Source organism: Hippopotamus amphibius, chromosome 7 (assembly GCF_030028045.1).
Source record: "Hippopotamus amphibius kiboko isolate mHipAmp2 chromosome 7, mHipAmp2.hap2, whole genome shotgun sequence".
NCBI classification, from domain to species: domain Eukaryota; kingdom Metazoa; phylum Chordata; class Mammalia; order Artiodactyla; family Hippopotamidae; genus Hippopotamus; species Hippopotamus amphibius.
Window position 1 is genome coordinate 107,111,916 of NC_080192.1, and position 13,872 is coordinate 107,125,787.

General features: G+C 37.6%; 1 protein-coding gene and 1 pseudogene across 19 annotated transcripts in view; one reads left to right on the forward strand and one right to left on the reverse strand.

The window, feature by feature from the left end:
* Nucleotides 1–13,872, forward strand: part of NRXN1 (neurexin 1) — a 1,070,346-nt gene that overhangs the window by 275,005 nt on the left and 781,469 nt on the right. The window lies entirely within an intron of this gene.
* LOC130856498 (protein mago nashi homolog) lies at nucleotides 10,205–10,643 on the reverse strand (annotated as a pseudogene).

The following is a 13,872-nucleotide window of genomic DNA, read 5'->3' on the forward strand; positions in this document are numbered from 1 at the left end:
GATCTAAGATACGTATTTAGGGATTCTCAGAGATTTTTAAAGACAGGTTGTGGGGATGAGGGTAAGTATGGTAAGAGTGCATAGTGGCTTACCAAGAAAGGAGCTGCGGAAAAGGTGATTTGAGTGGGGAGAGCTGCCTCACAGTCCACCAGAGGGGAGACTTCCCCTCGTCAGAGGAGTCTTCATAAAGGAGATGGGACTCTGTCCAGGTCTGAGGAACAAGTAAGATTTGACTGGCATGGTGAAGGGAAACAGAGGAGAGAGGGGCCTGAGCAGAGGCCTGTAGTTGAAATAAATAATGTGTGACTAACACCCTTTCCATGTGCCGTAAAATACAAGATCCCTTCTCTGAATTTACAGAGGCTGGGTTCTCTGGACTCTTTCATGCTGATGAAAAGACGTGTTGAAACTTGCCTAATAACTCAGTGAAGGGACAGATCCATTTTCCAAGCTCCCAGTGGAATATTGAACATCAGCTTGAGGCCTTTGAAGAATAATGAATCACAGCAATTGACGTGTTTGAGTAGTACAGGATCAGGCGGTGTGCAGGGAGATTTTTAAAAATGACCTATGTGCAGTCACCACTAAATAGAGTTTCTTGAAGCGTAAACTGAGTCTGTGATCTGCTTGTGCCGAAGCTGTAATTCTCCTAGAGCCAGCTTCCTGAGGCTTGGTAAGTGGAGAACACATTCCCCCCAACTAACTAGTGGTGCTAGATATGCTATGGAAGTGACCTTCACTCAGATGACCTTTATCAGTTGTTCACTAAATAAATGAAAACCCAGATCAGTTAGAGTGATAATGCTCAACACTGGGCAGGAAAGGTTCCAGTTTAATTAACAAAACTCTTGGCCATGGTGGCCCCATCTTTGCTCCGCAGAGTAAAATTGCATAAGCATATTTACCCTCATCTCCTTAACTGAAGTAAAAATAGACCGTAAGGGGTTATGCTGAAGCTTAGGACGTTCCTGACACATTAGACCTTTCATAACTGTGTTGCACTTTCACAACGTGTATCATTTTCTCTACTGTCTCATTGAATCTTCCCCACTATTTGCTTATGTTATCTGATAGATTCAGTAGCTGAGATGCAGACTGATTAATTGATTTTTCCTGAATCATATGCCAAGATGGTGACAAAATTGGTGACTGACTCCTCATCCAGTGCCTCTTGTTTTATGCCAGTGTTCTTGATATGTGTACGTTACCTAGAAGCCTACTCTGAGAAGACATACTCCATATATAGAACACATCCCCAAATGTGGAACCTCAGAGCTCAGGAAGTCTCTGAGCACCAGGCCCCCATCAGCTCCACTTCTGACTAGTCAGCAGGACAATGCACCCAATGCATTGTAAGATTTACAAATTCTACTCTTAATTAAACAAACAAACAGAGAAGGATTTGTATCTGTGGTACTCATTTTTATCTTGAAATATACATACATAGGCAACATATGATTTACCCCAATATTTCACCAATAAAGGTGACTTGTTTATAATGAGATTTATTTATTTATCTATTTATCTATTTTCATTGAAGTATAGTTGATTAACAATATTGTGCTAGTTTCAGGGGTACAGCATAGTGATTCAGTTATTTTTTTCAGATTATATTTCATTATAGATTATTACAAAATATTGAATGTAATTCCCTGTGCTATACAGTAAATCCTGTTGCGTATCTCTTATGTATAGTAGTCTATATCTATTAATCCCACACACCTAATTTGTCCCTCCTCCCCTGATGAGAATTACTGAAAAGTGTTTTCTGGTTTAGAAGTCACCTGTGCACACCATCCCTCTCATATTTATACTGTTGCCAAGAATTAATAATTGCTTTTTATTTTTGGTTTGAAGATAATTAATAACTTAGAAATCCTTGTGCATAGTTTTCTGATATGTTCCCTTGGGCCATCATCATTTTATGGGTTGAAAACCTGACTCACTAATCGACCTAGTAAATTAGTTCCAAACTGCCTTGGAAAGAATCCTCATGCTGGAACAGACCACACTCATTTTACCTGATGGTCTTGGAAGCATTGCTTTGTGATCAGTTTAGTGAAGATAGATGAGTGAGAACTCTTAAAAATGATTTTTCTTTTAGTTTTTATCTTCTGACATGAAGTTGATCTGCATGACCAGTGTGGATAAAAGAGGGAAAAAAGACCATATTACTCTGGAAAGTGAAACAAAGAAGCAGCAAAGAATACCACCAACCTAATTCATTTCTGGGGGGGAAAAAAAGCCAAAATAATGATGATTTAAAAATAGCTCATGGGCTTCCTAGGTGGCACAGTGGTTAAAAATCTGCCTGCCAATTCAGGGGACATGGGTTCGATCCATGCTCCAGGAAGATCCCGCATACCACAGAGCATCTAAGCCTGTGTGCCACAACTATTGAGCCTGCGCTTTAGAGCCCGTGAGCCACAACTACTGAGCCCATGTGCTGCAACTACTGAAGCCCACGTACCTAGAGCCCGTGCTCCTCAACAATAGAAGCCACGGCAATGAGGAGCCCGCGCACCGCAACGAAGAGTAGCCCCCACTCACCACAACTAAAAAGCCTGCGCACAGCAAAAAAGACCCAACACCGCCAATAAAAAAAAAACAAATAGCTCATAAGAAGGGAGATATAATCAACCTTTGTTTCTTGCTCTTTAGTGAATAAAATTCCAGTGTGGTAAATGTTAGATAAGCCTTTAGCCTTCGTTAGCATCTAGATTTAGTCTTTTAGCTAATTGGTAACTAGAGAGTTAGCCATTAAGTAAACATTGGCAGTTCTAAGCATGAGAGTTGCAGCTTTGCCATGAAATGACATGAAGCATAAGGAAAAGAGAATCTAACATACTTGAATCTAGGATAGGGACATTTGCATTGAAATGTTGGGTCTGGTCCTTGTGTTTATTAAACTATTTCTGTTTCTTGTTTTAGTTTTAGAGAAACTTGAAATTCTCAGATGAGTAAGGACCTCACTAATCTCCAACTGCAGACTCCAGGCACTTCTGCAGTAAATGCGAGAGAGCTATCCATTCCGTTCCAAAGAGTACAGAGATTCCTTCAAGTTAGAGAAAGAAAGCAGTGTCATTCTGTTTGCTGCCCATCTCCCTTGTGAGCATGTCAGGAGATCTTATGGGCTGATATTGGAAAGAAGTTGCAGTTCTTGGGAATAGTGAGACCTCACATGTTGCATCCCCTGCCACCAGTCTTGTCCCCTTCAACTTCTTCTTGGGCACTTCCATCAAAGACCATCAGTACTCGGGCACCAATTTAGTGATGAGATAATTGATAGGTTTGCCTGGTATTACTATACTATATTTGGGTATTATTCATATTACTAAACAATATTTAATTAAGTGCTTTACAGAGGACTTTTTAAAAAGGGATATATTGTGAGCGTAAGGAGAGAGATGAGACATTCTCTATTTCTTTAGTGTTATTTGCATGCCACTGCTCATGCAAAATCATTATCAATTTGCTCTCCTTCTCTTGCTATGCTATTTCTTTCCCATACTCTTTTTTTTTTTTTTTGCTCTTCCACAGACATCACCCTCTGTGTGCTGGTCTGTGTGTATGCCTTACGCCTTTCTTTACTGATTCTATAACTGTTCCTGCTTAACTCACGTACTTTAACGGGCAAGGAGGGTTCTATAATTTCTGTGGAATCCTGTAGTTGGTTACTAAATGTGCTTCTCTGCACATTTGGGAGGTAGTATTTGTCTCCACATACTAACACTTTAATACGGAAATCCTGTCATTCAGGAGCAAAAAGATTGACTTCAATGTGTCACCGAGAAAACCATCCCATTTAAAGATAAAACAGGCTTTCTCACATTAGTATGCCGTGCTTCCTCTCTTTAAAGCATTCTTTCACCACAGAAATACAGCCATTTTTCAGACTTCCAGCTAAAGATTAGGCTTTCAGTTTTCACACGTAAATAACCCACAGGTATGGATTATTTTTACAATGACAAAATTTTTATTGATTTTATTAGGAACAGACCAAAAAATGTCCCAATGAAGAAAGTAAAAAAAGCAGCTATAATTCCAACACTGCTAAGTATTGATTTGATGTCCTATATATATTTATGTGTATAATATAAACTAAAAAATTTGAGATCATGTTGATCTTAACATATCAGAATATTTTTCTATTCTACTAACATTTAAAAAATATTAACTGCCCATTCTTTATTAATAGGCTTACTATTTTACTCCTGTTGGATATTTAGGTTTTCTCCAAAGCTTTGCATTTCTAAATAATTCTGCAATGAGCACCTTTGCACAGAAAACACTGTTTTTGTAGATTGATTTCCTGATTTGAATTAATAGGAAAAAGGGTATGAACATTTTCATGCTCTTGATAAATATCTCTTAATAGAATGTCTAAAGTGACTGTATTTATTTGTCTAGTAGAGTCTTAGTGTTTTTCTTGTCATTCTGTTTGAGCTCTTTCTAAATAAATACAGTTTAATGTACTTACATGATCATAATTTCTACACTGGCATCCAGAATGCACTCTGCTTTACTTTGAGCTTCCCTGTCACCCCTGTGTTTGTGAGATGGGAAGTTCTAGGCTTGTAATTTGTTTTAGGTGAAGCCATACCTAGAGAATAGGGGTGACAGACTCATGATGGATGATTTGGCCAGCCTCCATTCTCTCATTGCTAAGGAGATAGACAATACTAGAGAAAGATCCTTGTGGGAAGGAAAGAGATTGTAGCAAAAGGAAGTGCAAAGAAAAGCATTGAGGGTTTTGTTACAGATACCCAGCTCACAATTCTGCTCACAATTCAGAGTCTCTTCATAAACATTTAGCAAGGCAAATTAAGTATGCCTGTTCTTTCTTACCTCACCCCTATTCTGTTCCTTGCTGCCCCTCCAGATACTTTTTTGTTACTTCTTTCACATCAGAAGTGACCTTGATTTCCATTTTATCCTGATTTTACTGCATAAAAGTGTAGCATATTAGAGTAAGGGCAGCCTCAATGCATGATTCAACTCCCCTCCAGGTCTGACTCTTAGTTTAGGAAACCCCAGGAGTCTTCACAGAGTGATTTGGCCTAGGATTTAAGAACAGTTGAATTATTTCTATTGTTGTTATTGTTAGCTTAAGTGGGCCCAATTTGAGTATATCTGATTTTCTTCAAGGGATTAAAAACATTCTTTTTCCTCAGAGGAAGCAAACATATCTTACTTCTCTCCTGGTTTAAAGCCCAACATTTTATGAATCTTCATTGGACCTAGAATCAAATGCTAATGTAGTTACAATAGGTAATGAGGATTAATCCTATCATTTTTGGATCACAGACTCTTAATGGCGAATGAGTTTTACCATCTCAAGAGAAAGAGAAACAGTTCCTTAGGAAGGAGCTTGGTGCTTCAAAATGAAGCTCTCTACTTTTGTGTTTGGTTTGTGGTAAATGGGATACAGAATGTTTGAACATGCATTATCGAATTCTGTGCTCATAAACTGGATTCAAAAGGAAGGGCAGGATGTAGTCACCCATTTTATAGATGAGGAAATGAGACTCCAAAGATTAAGTGGCTTATTAAGAGTCATACAACTAAAAGTTGTAGAGGTGAGATTTCTAGACTAGTTTTATTTGGACTGTATCATACTATATAAAGTGAATAAGCTATAATGAAGTTTATAGGGATGTTGTCTGGAAGGCTATGTCTGGGAGAGAGAAAAATAAGCAAATTGGTCAAAGAGGATGAACGTGAGTGTGAAGAAACAGGGAAGAGATTTTCCACTGATCTGAGACTAGGTCAGTTCCAGAAAGGTTATGGTTGATCTGCATCAATGGAAGATACTAGTGAAAGTTAACTGGTGCAAGGCAGAAAATGTGTCAGACAATCATTGTGTGGTCTGAAACCTCACAGTCAAGATAGAGACCAACAATTTTGAAGTGACTTGTGAAATGAGATCAATATTTTAAAAATGTCTTGTGTTCAATAAATATCTGACTTTTCAGTAGAAAATAAATTCCAGTTTCTATATAAAAACAACTTGACATTTTTCAATAATACTTTTTAATGAGCATTGCTCTGAGCTATAATATAATGAAATTTGCTTAAAAGTAGAACAGGCTGGTAATACTTGGCAGAACAAAGAGGCATATGGTAAAACAGTTGTGATTTATTGGCGAAGGCTTTCAGTTTTTGGAAAGCTAGAGGCTTTCAGCATAGTGGAGTGCATCTTGTTATTCAGTCCCAAAACGGAACCACAGCAAAACAATATGCTTAGATTACACTAGCCTGATATATATTTAAAGCATTTTTTCCCTTTGAATTTATGGTTATAAATACAGGCTGTGTACATATTGCAAAGTGAAATAGACGATTAAGGAAATTTTCCTTATAATTAATATTCCAAACTATTTTCTATGAAATAAGAAAACTGTGGCACTTTCGAGGGCAAGGAATTGATTGTTTGGGGGAAAAAAGCAGTTGATTCTCCTCATTTTGTGTTAGTAAGCATAGTATATTGAATTTAGTCTCCTACAAATTAACTTTTTTTTCAGTCTTATTTTACTATGGTAAGAATACTTATATGAAATTCACCCTTTTAACAGCTGTTTCAGTGTGCAAGATAATATCATTAGCTATAAACTTATTGTTAACAAATAATAAGAGAATGTGTATATATGTAAGGTGAACTAGGAGATACTCTAATAGTAAAATCACTTAGAAGCGAGATCAATATCTAATTAGAAGATCAGTGATCCTACAAGTAGGCTTGATTATCAAAACACCAAATGTCATTTCCTTTGTCTTTGTATAGGGAACAGCCTATTTTTGTTTTTATAATTTAAGAAATCTCAAATGAACAGTGAATGAATCACCTACCCATTTTCCTTTTATGGTATATTAATTCAATATGTTTATCAAAGCCATTTATTTTCCTGTAGTATTATTTTATTCTTCAATTAAACCAGTACATTAATGCCTTTAGGAATTCCCCCTAACCCTCAATGTGTCATCATGAATTTGTTGAAATGTAGCAAATGGTAAAATAACGAGCAGCCAAATGGCTTCCTTTTGGTTTCACTAATTTATGTTTGTGGCTTGTCAGTCACACTCTATACACAGCTAGAAATTTGCAGCTGAGAAAAAATGCTCCCACTTAGGGATTACCTTGCCAGACGGCATGGAACATGATATAATCATTTAATTCTTTTTATTCCCGTACCTCATCAGTCTTACAGAGTTTTCTGAAAACATGCAGTTTTTCTTACTTTAACCTTTTGGGGTGCTTATTTCCTTCCCTTTTTAGGTAATCTCTTCTTGTAACAGCTTCAGGAGAGCGATAAGAAGAGAAAAGATAACTGGAAATGGTCATAATGATGCTGCTAATATTAATAGTCTATCATGTGAAGCTGGCTCGTAAGTGGGTGATGGAGAGCCTGAGGTTTTGCTGCCAGGCTGGACTGCAAATCAAGATGTGCATGAGAGGGATTAGTTATTTGTAGACCATCGTGATGCTGTGTCTTCTTTTCTCCTTTTGTGTTGGTGGTAATGGAGAGGCAGCTCGACATCTCATTTGTTTTTGCTGGGAGCCTTCTCTGTTCAGTATGCTTAGCACATCTGCTTCCCATTGTGATTTCCTCAGAACCTGTTCCTCTCCTGTATAGATACATAAAATCATGAGACATACCATCTCAGCCTTATTTTATTCTCTTCTTTTATTTTTGTTCCACAATCTTAGCCATCTTGAAAACCCTAACAGAATCTTTTTTCCCCAAAAATATTAAAGGCAGAGGCAAGACATTTTACATATGTTTCACCAAGTTCAAATAATACTGAACATCTAAACTTTGGAAGCATATGAGTAAATTAACACCAAGATTAAATAATGATGCTTTTTGGATATGTACTTTTTTCCTCAGATGAAGTATAATAAATAAACCATGTCAGTTATAATAGGATTCAGTTGAATAGTGTTTCTACGAAGAGCATACCAAGTAAAGATGGTTTTTAAATTAGAATTAAATGCATCTAATTAGCAGCTATTACATTGCTTAATTTGGGGGCAGTTTTAAGGAACACGGGCTCATTTGTCTCACGTTTTAACAAATTGTAGAGGATTGGAAATCACTAAATTATTACCAATTCTTTCTAGTCTTCAAAAGATTCTATGTTTTGCAGCAATCTCTGAATCGTCAATACCTCTGGATCCTGGAATAAAATAAAATGAATGCCTTGGAAAAACCTGCTATTTGTACATTTTTATCGTGGTGTTGTCTTTAATAGGCCTTCAGTTGAATACACATAATGGGGAGAAATCTGTTCTGAAATTTAAATTAATGAAAGCTTTTCAAAGTGGCTTCCAAATAAAAATTTAGGCTTCTTTTCAGAGCACGGGTAAGGATGGGAATTCTGATGAGCCACGCAATGTAGGTTGCTTCGTGATTCTCTCTGCAAATCAGCAGTTTGAAATCCTATAGTTAGCACTGGGTGTTCTCCAGTAAGATTTTATGAACATTAGCTTGGTATTTGGCAGAAATACAATGTCAGTTGTCCAGACATCATTTTTCTCAATGAGCACATGTTTATATGTTAAATAATTGCAGAACCAAATCAATTACGGTTTTATTTCCATTGGCAGAGGTTAGTACCCTGTGAGGTATATTTACATCGTCAGAAGGCTAAGCATTATGAACCTTGGAGGAAAGGAATAATTATACAAATGGAGATGATAGACAGGCCAAAGAATTGTTGTTTCTTGAGGATTCGGATGCTTTTTTACCCATTTTTAATTTATCTGAGTTTATGTTTTTGGCTTACTTTGTAAAATAATTCAGTTAGATTAAGACTAGCAGTGCTAAAAGGGGCTGTTTGAGTCTGAATCAACACTCGTAAGGATCTCTGTATAAACCATTGCTTTAAGAGCTTCTGTGCTCAGGGTAACTGTTCTGAAGTGGGCAGGCTGGGTTTAATTTCATTAGTAACTATTTCCTGGTTTGTACTATTTGCCAGGCATCATGCTGGGTGATACATAGTGTGCGTTGCTTTAGCTCTCAGAACAGGTCTGATGAGCCGTTCTCTTAAGCATCCTGGAGAAGTGACACCTGCAGAAAGTTTTGTTTAAGTGAGTCATCTTTCATCTGGAAAATGGCTCATTGAATTGTATGATTATTTTTTTCTTCTTCTTCCTGGCTAAGAGTAAGTAGACTGTTAGAAAGCTGGGGGGAAATTCTTCCACTCTCTAATACTGGGACCATCATTAAAACTGGGGATCACGCACTCCTTTCCACACCTTTGTACACTCTAGGAGCACCGGCCACGTGCTATTTCAAGCCCTCTACTTGCAAAAGGTGGTATGCAGGGTAGAGCCTGTTTCTGCTCTGAGAATGGCAGCTCTTGCCTGTTTGCTGGCAAGCTTTTGTTAGTTCCCATGCAAGGCAGTGAGACTTGCACTAACAGCTGGGTTTTGCTGCTGTCACTTGGAAGTTTATTTCCCCCAGTGTCTACATAAGTCCTGCTTTGCGAGAAGATGGTGTCAGGCCTTAGAGAATTCTTTCTTTAAGAGAGGTGCACTTTGCTAACTCAGTCCCACCTTCAAGGGAAAACACAAATTTATTTTATCTGTTCATAATTGTAAATGTATACAATAGTGCTCAATAGACTAAATTTTCGAGTAGTAAGCTCTCAGTTATTCAAAACTATAAAAGTAGTTCTATAAATGTGGTTAAACCATACATGAGAAACATTAAATTCAAGTTAAAGATTTCACAGGCCTAGCTTTGCACAAGTGACCCATTTCTCAGAACCTTCAGGTAGACCTTAAATGCCACCTGTGCCACTGCCACCTCTCCTCTTCACCCTCTTCATAAATCAGAATGTCTTCTTTTGTCTTACTTTCTCAAAATGTATTCTTATTGTATAGCAAGAAAAAGTAAATATAACAAAGAAAGGGCCAATCCCATAAGCATTATTCATGAGGGAGTATGTATCCTCAATGATGCATTCTGTATGTTTTACTTTAAGAAGCATAGTTGTTGAGTATGACGTTCTGAAGATTTATTTCTTATTCCCTTTGAAGTTAGAAAGGTGAAAACTGATTTTTTTTGGTTATGCATTTACTAAAGATAATCATGTATAGTTTATAAAAAATAGTGCCCTGATATACACAAAAATGTCCTGATAATGGTAATTAACAGCAGCTACTCCCACGCCCCTTGTGTCTACACCAGAGTTCAGTCTAGATTGGTTTAATCTTGAAGTGTAATCCAGCAAGACTGAAGCCCAAACACTTCAGGTCCCAGAGAAGATAATGAAATACTTGTAAGCCTTCTGGATCTTTGGATTGATTGACATCAATAAGGGAACCAATTTTTGATGTCGTAAAAGAAATGTGTTCATCTCCAATGATGATTTCAAGCTCCTCCCGGTGCCCTTAGTTAGGAGGAGGCCACAAAGCATTATTCTCTTTGGGAATTTCAGTGTCATCAATTATTCTCTTCAGTTCCTCCGTCACACTTTTATGTACATAAGCCTCTTTTCTGATCCTGATATCATCTTTGTAATTGCTGTTGTTGACATATCTGAATCCTGTTGGGTCAGAACTCAGACTCCAGGAATTCAAGGCCGAACTTGCCCTTGTGACCCATGCAGTAAAGCAGATAGAAGTCACTCTCCATGGCTCTGAAAACTGCTTTTAATTTCAAGGAAATCTACATTCACTTAGGCCGGCTAGTTAGTACTTGCATAGATACTTTGGTGGTGGTTAGATGAATCACTTGTATAGGAATTTTGATGGTGGTGTTAGAATAAGGAAACATTAAAGCAGAGTCAGGATCTCAAACACTGCTCAGCCAACCAGGAAAGGAAAGTTTTGGTCTTCCTTTCCTTCCCTTCCCTTTCCCCTTTTTTTCTGTTTTTCAACATCTAGTGAGCTACCTATAAGAAAAGAGCACTCGGGTTTTAAGTGAAATTTTATAATTTTTAACTAATGGTAAATAATAGAAACAAAAAATTAAAGTAAAACTCTAGGGAAACCACCCAAAAAAACAATTAAAAAATGATGGCTGACCAGATAAGGACTCTGAATGTTATGTATGAAATTTGGCCTTAAAACAGTATAGGTTTCTGTCATTATCTGTCATCATCATCATTATTATTATTATTTTAATTTGTATAAAACTTGCTGACAGTAGAGTATGAACTGCGGTATCTGGTAAGATCTCCGGTCCTAACACGTGGCAGTATAGGTCACACTCCCAGTGTCTACTCAGACCTTAATTCTGCATGTTGACAAGACGGAGGATCCATGTTAACAGTGACTGTCAGTGATGTTAGGATGAAATCTTTCATTTTAAAACCATAAATCTAAGATTGTGCCTATTATCATTCTCTTATAAACTTTTAAAATTGAACTAACCATTTAGTTTGAGAGCGGTGGCAGATGGTGTGGTTAAGATGTCTCTGTTCCTGTCCAATTTCAACCACTGATTTACTGGGTAACCTTGGACAAGATCCTTACCCTTTCTGAATCTCAGCTCTCTTATTTATAAAATGGAAGGTTGGCTTCAGATGACCTTTAAGGTTATTTCCAGATCTTAAATATTATAATGTTACAAATAATTATTCTAAATGGCCAGTTAGATTGATTTTTCCACTAACAATTATTTATCTGAAGGAACCAATTTATATTCAGTCTAAAATTGTCATAGTATTCCTCTTTTTGAATCCTTTAAAGATGACTGTGTTCTCTGTTATGTTTGATGCAGTGGTGCTTTGCTAGATATGTTATTTATTCTGAGCCTCTGTTTCCTCCTCCCAAATTGTTTCCGAGGCCAGACAGCTGCTGAGAGGTATGCACTATCTCCTGGGAAATTGTCCAGAACAAGCATGGAATCAGGAAGGGACACGGAATGGCAGTGGGGACTGAGTTCTGACCCTTTTCCTTTGTGGCAAAAAGAACAGGATTCTCTGACCTCTAGACTAACATAGATCAGGGCCTCAGAAGCCAACCAGTCTAGTTTTCAATGATGCAGAATGGTTTGGCATGCCACACCTTGAACTGGACGACTTCTGAGGCAGCTTGTAGCATGTTCGGACAACTATAGCAGTAGCTGTCTCAGATAATATATATAAATATAACCAGTTTAGAAATCTAACATATCTAATGGATGTTTGATAAAATATGTGGAGGAAAATCTGAGGATGGATTGGGAGATTTTGAAAAAAATAAGATTCAGAGACCAGTTTTTCATAAAGCATCAATTCCTTGCGTCACTGTCAGTGTGCCTGCTTATCTTGTCTGTCTGTGAGATTGAGCCATCAGGAAGGTTTCTTGTTGGACTTCAGCATTAGACATACTTGCTGTATTCAACTTCTGCAAAACTGAAACCAGACACTCACAGACAGTAGGTGTTATCTGAAGCAGTATATTGCTCAGAGGGTTGAAAAGTTGTATATCTGATTTGGGGGTCTCTTGACTCAAGCAGTTAATTATTTTTATTGCCCTACAGGAATTTCTAGTTGTCAGTGGCAGTTGGGACTCCAATTTTAAGCATTTGCCTAATTAGGCACATTAGTGAAATAGGTGATTCTGGGTGAGGCGCTATCGATTACTTCAGACTCTTCCAGCTCCCAAACAAAATGTGTCCTAACCAAGGAAACTGAAGGAGCCTTGAAAACTGTTTGAGGGATTTGGGGATTATTTGTAATTTACTATGGTGCCTTTGTAGTATTGATTATAATTTTCTGGGCTTACGGGGATTAATTAATAGGACTAAATATGAAAGGCTTCACACTAATGTCATTAACAGGAGCCATAATTACAGAACATAATTGCCAATAATTCTTCAATGGTTATTTGGTAATCAGATTCTTTTGAGGTTAAATGACAATCAAATAGCCATTTTATTCATAGAGATATTAGCAATACCGTAATGCATAATCACACTTGTTTAACCTCATCGATGCTGCACACTGTGCCTATGGTATGTCCAGGAATAGTTGGGTGGAGTCCTTTTACAGGGCCAGGGTGGGGTGTTGAGTGAAAGTATAGCCTTTGGAGTTAGAGAAATGTAGATTCTAGTCTTGATTGTGTAACTTACTAGTTGTGTGACCCCTGACAACCCACCAACTGCTACCAAACCTCTGCTTCTTCATCTGTCAGTAAGGGCAAAGCCTGGCTGATGATGTTGTTTTTGAAATTAAGTGATTAATGTTTGTGAAATCTTTAATATCATGTATGGTGCATAATAGGTACAGTTCAAAATAGGAGGCTGCTCATGGTCATAGCAGTGGTAATGGTGCCCAGCAGTCGCCAGGACACTCACTGTTGATGATACGGAGAAGACAGACTCTTTGGGCTCACATCCCATATGCACCTTCTCCTGCCTGTGAGCCTAGGGTAAATTGCTCAACTGACCTGTGCTTCTATCTTCTCTTATGTAAAATGGTGCTAGTAATTTGTCTACCTAGGAGGGTTGTTCATAGGATGAAATGAAAGAATATGTGTGACAGGATTAGTGGGTTAGCACATAGAAGCATTGAAATTATTACTGTTACTGTTATTATTATTACCCATGTGGAAATGCTTATTCATGAATAATGAAGTAGAGAAAATTACCAAAAAAATAGGATATTGACCTGCCTCAAGAAGAGTTATTGAAGTCTGTTTGAAGGAGAAGACCAGACGAGTTAGGTGTGGCCTCACTGGCTTTGAAGTCAGAATCATACTTGGAATTCCACCATCTAGATTGGCTTAGGGTGAGATGAAATAGACTTGAAGGAGGACCAAGGAAGGGATTAGAACCCTCAAAAATCCAGCAGACATAGTTAATTATATCTACGATGTGCCAAAAACAGGAGAAAAGTAAGCAAAAAGGGAGACATCTGTTTCCACCATACATCCAC